This window comes from Triticum dicoccoides, chromosome 4A, assembly GCF_002162155.2.
Source record: "Triticum dicoccoides isolate Atlit2015 ecotype Zavitan chromosome 4A, WEW_v2.0, whole genome shotgun sequence".
Classification (NCBI taxonomy): Eukaryota; Viridiplantae; Streptophyta; class Magnoliopsida; order Poales; family Poaceae; genus Triticum; species Triticum dicoccoides.
This window is the reverse complement of record NC_041386.1, coordinates 608,311,643-608,319,637: the sequence shown is the minus strand read 5'-3', so window position 1 is coordinate 608,319,637 and position 7,995 is coordinate 608,311,643.

Below are 7,995 nucleotides of genomic sequence, written 5' to 3'. Positions count from 1 at the left end.
GAATTAGCTAGCTATATACAATTTCTCCTAATTGGTGCCTTCGGAGCCAGTGGCATTAGCCTAATTGGTGCCTTCGGAGCATGATGACAATTGGAAGTGGTTCATGGGGGCGGTAGCGGGTAATAGTATTCTCCTTTGGGATCTATGACCTAGTCGAGCAAAAATCCCGCTATTTCCTCTTGAATTGCTTCTATGCGCTCCTCTGCTAGGAGCTGCTCCCGCACCTCTCTGAACTGTTAAGTAGGAGATCAATATGCATGTGTATTAGTTGTGTGACTAGATATCGATAATGGTGTAAAAATTGTGAATAGTGTTCTGACAAACGTACCCAGTCTTGTCTTTGAGATCTGCTCCTTTCGGACGCCATCATGCGAATGTTCTCGCAAACATAGTATGCACACATATTATTCCCCGGCGCCTGCTTCAGGGCCTTTATGAGAATGGAATTTGATCAGATAATAATTAATCAAAGCATGATAATTAAAGAGATGGCAGCTAGCTAGCTAGTACTACTTAATTACTTACCTTGGGTCGATACCATTTCAGCTTTCGTTTCCATTGACCTGTAGTGACGCTGATGAACTTTGCCCAAGCCCTGCCCGCCGACAAAGAAAATGAATAAAGGGGTTATTAAATAGTTCATATTAGGAAATGACGAACTAAATAGGCCGAGATATAGTTAATAATGATTGAAATTACCTGTTGACTATCCCAAACAAGATGGTGTAGTTACTTTCTTTTTTAAGTAGTGAGTCCAGTATTTCAACTGTTCCTTCATCAACTTTAATGATTAACAAGATCCAGTGAAATCTGCATGCACACACGTTTGCATGTCTTAATTAAGCAGGCATATGTAAGCAAAAACATGTAGCTAGCTAGTAGGCAAAAACAGACTTTGTAGTACAAGATAGTGTGACTCACTCGAAGTTGTAAGGAAGTAGTATATCTTCATTGTATTTGAGGCGCTTGAAGAACTATAGCATGCTTTCCTCTACACTTTTTTCATAATATGCATCTAATTTCCATGTGTATTCATTAAAGGTATTTGGGTCAATGAACCCAATGCCATAGCGTCCACCTTTTTTCATTTCATACATCTTCATCCTGCATAATACCACAGAAAAGAATATAGTGAGGATAATTACAGGTAATGATTGATCAAAATGATCACTACAGCTAGCTTGAGACTTAAATTACAGAAAGAAATCACTTACAGACAATAGCAACTGACGATAGATTTGTCGAGTGCGTCTTGATTGTATAACTGAAATAGTTCTGAATACTCAATGGACACAACTTTCTCATGGAAGTAATGATCCTTCTTGACATTCACCATGAGGCACTCTCGATTGGAAATCTTGGTAATGTCCATGTACCATTGATGCAATTCATACATTCTCGTTGGGAGCTTCTTGACCTCGTCTGGCTCGACCAAAGGTTAGCCCTGGACATATTTCCATTTTATTTCCTCCTCTCTAAGCAGAGACATGGGCTCGATATCGAGGAGTTGTCCTACGGTGATCTTGAGGATTTCAGCCTGCCTTATATGCTCCTCGGTTATTACGACATCGCCCAGCTTGATGGGCATAATTTGTCATAAACACGAAATGCAACAAATAGTTTTAAAAGAGAATATACCACATCCGAATCATAACAAGGACGAGGGCCGACAGGGACAGATATCAAAACCATGGCACTATGTATAACAAACAACGTACAGGTAAGATAATTATATGAGTAACTATATATCCAAATCACACAAACATCAATTTTTTATATAAAATTTCATGAACAAGAGGCTCACCACAAGGTGGTGCCGGCGACGGGACGGTGTGGGCGATCGACGGTGGTTACGACGGAGATTTAGAAGGCACTAAGTAAACCACACCTACATATGCAAACTAGGTGTTATTTTGACCTCAATTTGCATATAAATCAAATACTACCACATATAATTCCTCCCAAATTACTAAAACCCACAATTAATCACTATATAAACCAATGCAAGAGCTAATCTAGCAATGAGAGATGAAAGAACAAAGTTGCTAACCTTTGTGATCATTTGAATGGATGGGGCCCTACAAATCTTGACAAATTTGGGGCAAATTTTGTGATGAACTCGAGAGGAAGAAGGAAAGAATAGAGGAGAGGGAGAGGGGAAAGGGGGAAGAACAGAGTGCTGGTGGACGAAGGGTTTATATAGGACGACCTTTAGTACCGGTGCGTGGCACGAACTGGTACTAAAGGTGCTGGAGGGGCCCCACTCTGACAACATCATGCCACCACTCTCATTAGTACCGGTTCGTGGCACGAACCGGTGCTAAAGGTTCGCCATGAACCGGTACTAAAGATTTCCTCTCGCCTAGCCGTTGGAACCGGCACTAATGGACACATTAGTGTCGGTTCTGTTACAAACCGGGACTAATGTGTCTCACATTTGACCCTTTTTCTACTAGTGAACGACACTCAGCTTACACGGCATAAACCAGACCAAATGAAGCTGAGAGTGGTATTCAGCTTACTCTAAGCCGAGCTTATTTGAGGCTTCGCCGAGTATATTTCATACCCGGCTTTATTTATTTTCTTGTAGTGTATCGATCATCTGGTTAAGAAAACAATGATATATTGAGGTCATGATTCCCAAACATGATGGAGACGTAGTTCAGCCGTAGCATCTCAGGACACTCATTCCACCATGCTCCATTTATCGTGCACCCTCTCCTTGTACGTCTTTTAGCTTCAGTTCCTTGTGCGGCGAGGACTTCTCCTCATGTCATGCCTTCATGTACGTCGTTTAACGTCAGTTCGTAAATTTATGTAACACCATACTCATGGAAGGATGTTTTTGTGTTCGCTGATGATAGTCCAATCATGCCATGGTGTTTTGGTTTAAAATAGATCACCCAAGCATAGCGTTTTGGTGCCCAGGCTCATCTGCACTCAGTTAGAAAAAAAATTCAAAAAAATTGTGCGTTAGACAATTTGATGCGTGGGGCCCACTCCAAATTTCAAGTCATTTGGACTTCTGAGGAGCTCTCAGCAAAAAAGACAAATCGGGCCAAAACAACCCCGATTTGTCTTTTTCGCTGAGAGCTTTTCAGATGTCCAAATGATGTGAAAATTGGAGCAGACCTCAGGCATCAAATTGTCTACCACACAAAAAGTTGGAATTTTTTGAAATTTTCTAGTGTTTGTTTTGATTTTTTTCGTCTGCGCGGGTGTAGATGAGCTCAGGTGCAGAGATGGATTTTCGCATAAGGATAGCATATTCTTGTGTTTTCTCAGATATTTTATAATTATGTTCATATATCTAATCATATGGATCATTGTTCAACTATTCTCTTCCTCGCCATAGTCCATAAATAAATACAGCAACATTTTGTAGCAAGTTTGAAATCATAATTAAGTTCTTTAATGACTTCCCCATGGGATATTTATAAGCAGATCTATAAGCCAGAGTGCATCATCAAGTTTTTTAGACCAATTCTTTCTAGATTATTAACTGTCTTTTGCAAAATTAATTTGATCTCTCTATTGGTTAATTCAGCTTGCCTACTAGACTGATTATGACAAGATGACGCTATTCTATGGTTTACATCATATTTATCCATGACTTTGCTGAAAGCACCATAAATAAATGTGAACCACCATCGATCATAAGATATCTAGGAACTCCGAACCTCGGAAAAAATAACATCTTCAAGCATTTTTAATAGTAGTCTTATGATCAACACTTTTAGCTGGAATAACTTCTACCCACTTGGTGACATAATCAACATCAACTAGAATATGAGTATTACCATGTGAGAATGAAAAGGTCACATACAATCAAAATGCCAAACATCAAATGGTTCAATAATAGGTAAATAATTCATAGGCATGTCCTGACGTCTACCAATATTGTCGCCTCTTTGACATTCATCACAAGATGGGATAAACTTATGTGCATCTTTAGAGAGAGATGGAGAGAGAGAGAGAGTAGGCTAATGAAAAGTTCTGTCTCCAGCATGGTGTCCTCTATATATGGGCTGGAGTGACACTTGCTTAATATTTTTTCTGCTAATGCTCAAGTATATAGCGTATAATAATACCATCTACTCCTTTATATAAATGTGGGTCATCCCAAAAGTAAGTTCTTAAGTAAACATATTTTTTTATTTTGTTCATATGTAAAGTTAGGTGGCAAATATTTGGCGACGACAAAGTTTGTGTAATTAGCATACCAGGGATTTTCATGGGAGGAAGCATTAATAACAACTAATTGCTCATAAGAAAAACTATCATTAATAGTAACAGGGTCATTAATTATTCCATCCTAGACAAATTAGCAGCTACTGGATTTTCAGCTCCCTTTCTACCAACAATATGCGGATCAAACTCTTGTAACAATAGAACTCACCTAATAAACCTAGGGTTAGCATCTTTCTCATCCATAAGGTATTTAATAGCAGCATGATTGGTGTGAATAGTTGCTTTAGAATCAACAATATAAGGTATGAACTTATCACAAGCAAAAACAAATTCAAAAAATTCATTTTTAGTAGTGACATAATTTCTTTGGGCACTGTTCAAAGTCTTACTAGTGTAATGAATAAATTCAATTTCTTATCAATTCTTTGACCAAGGACAATCCCTATAGCATATTCACTAGCATCAAACATAATTTTGAAGGTAAATTGTAATAAGGTGGTTAACCAATAGGTGCAGTAATCAAAGCTTTCTTTAGAATTTCAAAGGATTCTCTCACTACTAGGAAAAGGGCTATAGATAGGATTGACACTAATGGCGCACCAGGGAAGTAGTGCACCACTACTATATACTAATGGCGCACGAGTTGGTGATGCGCCATTAGTGTGGAAGACACTAATGGCGCACCAGAAAACAGGTGCGCCACTAGTGATAATTTTTTTTACATGCATACTAATGGCGCATCCTATGTCTGGTGCCCATTACTAGTTCTAACTAGTAATAGCGCACCAGACAAGGAGTGCGCCAGTACTGAATTTTTTATATTCTTTTTTTGCAAAACTACTAATGGCGCACCGCCTCACCGTGCGCCATTAGTAGTTTAAACTACTAATGGCGCACCCTGTAAAAGTGTGCCATTAGTGTGTGTGTGTGTGTGTGTGTATATATATATATATATATATATATATTACTTTTCTGCAAAACTACTAATGGCGCACCACCTGCAGGTGCGCCATTAGTAACCAGGGTTACTAATGGCGCATGTGCAGGTGGTGCGCCATTAGTAACCTGGGACCCCAACAAGATATTTTGGACAGCCCCATACCTACCCACTCACTTTCCCCACTTCATTCCCTCCACCTCCTTCTCCAAGCTTTCGGCTGCCTCCTCCTCCTCACCTCATTTCCACCATAGATCCATCAAAATTAAGTGGTGAAATTACCTTTTTTGATAGGTAAGTAAGGGGAAAGCTATCTTCATGATGTAGATCTACTTTTTTTCTCCCTAGCTTGCTCCAACAACGTGCACATGCACTTTTTGTGGCCTAGCTAGATCTATGTATGTGTGTGGTGTTGCATGTGTTTGTGGTGTTGCGTATATGTTTGTGTTTGCAGGTACCGGTATTTGAATGCGATAGTTGCCAATATTTTGCCGGAATGTTGATTCATTTCCGTTTCGGTGATAATTTTGGCACTATGCATTCTTTTTGGTCCTATTTTTAGGGAAGGTCATGCCAAATTTTTTCTTGGTTCTAAAATATCGTTTTGCTCTACCCCGTAGGCGACCATGGTCTGCACGATGACCGAAGGCATCGTGAATAGGTTTTTGAGCTCCGCAAAGGCCGAGATGCTTCAAAATAATGAGACGGAGATAAGATGTCCGTGTCGAAGATGCAAGCTGAAGAGCCTTATTGCGGACCCGGATTCCGGGCAGGTGTGGGACCACCAGCTCTTGCGTGGTTTCATGGATGGCTATCGGTGGCAAGGTGATGAAGATGACTATGAAGTCATCCATGGGGGCCGGGCAAGAAATGAGGAAGGGCAACAAGACAAGTACCACCACGGCGAGGGCGGGCGAGAAGACGAAGAATCTCCAGGACATGATCACGATGGTGATGTTGTACACAGTCATCATGTAGAAGATGTTGTACATGATGATGAGGAAGATCAAGACGAAGGGCATGATCATGAAGATGAAGATGCCGGAGCAGACGACGATGGAGGATGGGTGCAGGACCCTCATATTCAAGAGCTGCTTCTCAAGCAGACAGATAACGCAAGAGCTGCCGCCCGAGAGAAAGCCAAGCTGGATCAACTGGAGATAGACGCGGTTACTCCATTGTATGAAGGATGCAGGCCCGAGGATACCCGCCTGAAAGTAACGCTCATGGCTCTGGAGATGAAGGTAAAACACAAAATGACCGACGCATGCTTCGACGAGAACATGTCATTCTGGCACGAACGTCTTCCCAATGGGAACAAGTGCCCGACCAGTTTCGAGGAGGCGAAGAAAATCGTGTGTCATCTGGATTTACCGCACGTGAAATACCATGTGTGCATGAACAATTGCATCATTTATCGGGACAAGCACGCGGAGTCTACCATATGTCCGGTGTGCAGCGTCACTCGATACAAGAAGAGGAAGAAAGCTCCTCGAAAATCGGTGTGGTACTTTTTGATCACTCCTCATCTGCAGCGGTACTTCGCGGACCCTAACGTAGCAAAGCTCCTGCATTGGCACGCGGATAGGGAGGAGAAGAAGCACGAAGATGACGGAAATGATCCGGAGATAAATAAAAAGACAAGATGCTGAGTCACCCTAAGGATGCGAGCCAGTGGCAAGCGTTGAACTTCGAATGCCCAGAATTTGGGAAGGATCCAAGGAACATCGTGCTGGGCACGAGCACCGATGGAGTCAATCCGTTTGGCAGCCAGAGAAGCACACATAGCACGTGGCCTGTGTTTGTGTGGATGTACAACCTTCCCCCCTGGTTGTGCATGAAGAGGAAGTACATTCACATGAGTATGCTAATTGAAGGGCCGAAACAACCAGGGAACGACATCAATCTATATCTGGGGCTGTTGAAAGAGGAGCTAGACACGCTGTGGAAAATGCCAGCCAATACGTGGGACACCGCAGAGAAAGAATATTTCCCTATGAGAGCCGCACTGCTCACGACGGTGCACGACTATCTCGGTTACGGATATCTCGCGGGGCAAGTAGTCCACGGATTTTCTGGATGCGTAAGGTGCATGGATGACACAACGTATCGCCAGCTAGATAGAGATCCCGGGTCTTCGAAAACTATGTTCATGGGACATCGAAGGTGGCTTCGCGACGATGACCCGTGGAGGAAACACAAGGATCTGTTCGATGGTGAAACCGAACCCCGAAAACGCCCGCGTACGAGGAGCGGCGAGGAAATAGACGAGCTATTGAAAAATTGGAAAGATTGCCCATTGCCGGGAAAGAAGCAAAAGGCGCCAGAGCCGGGAAAGAAGTGAAAGGCGCCAGAGACGCTGCTGAAGGTATGGAAAACGAGGTCTGTTTTCTGGGACTTGCCATACTGGAAGATCCACCATGTGCCTCACAGCCTTGATGCCATGCATATCACGAAGAACGTGTGCGAGAGTCTGCTTGGTACCCTGCTCAACATGCCAGAGAGGACCAAAGATGGGTCGAAAGCAAGGGCAGACTTGAAATCAATGGGCATCGGGCAGGAGCTTCATGCTAATGATGATGATGATGATGATGATGATGATGATGATGATGATGATGATGATGATGAGGCGAAGCAGGACACAGAAACTCGTCGCAAAGGCAAAAAGGCCAAGAAGACCGGAAGTGACTACCCTCCCGCGTGCTTCACTCTAAGTCAGGAGGAGATCGAGCAGTTTTTCACCTGCCTCGTAGGAGTAAAACTTCCTTATGGTTACACGGGGAAGATAAGCAGATACCTAGACCCAGCGAAGCAGAAGTTCAGCGGGATGAAGTCTCACGACTGTCACGTGCTGATGACGCAGATAC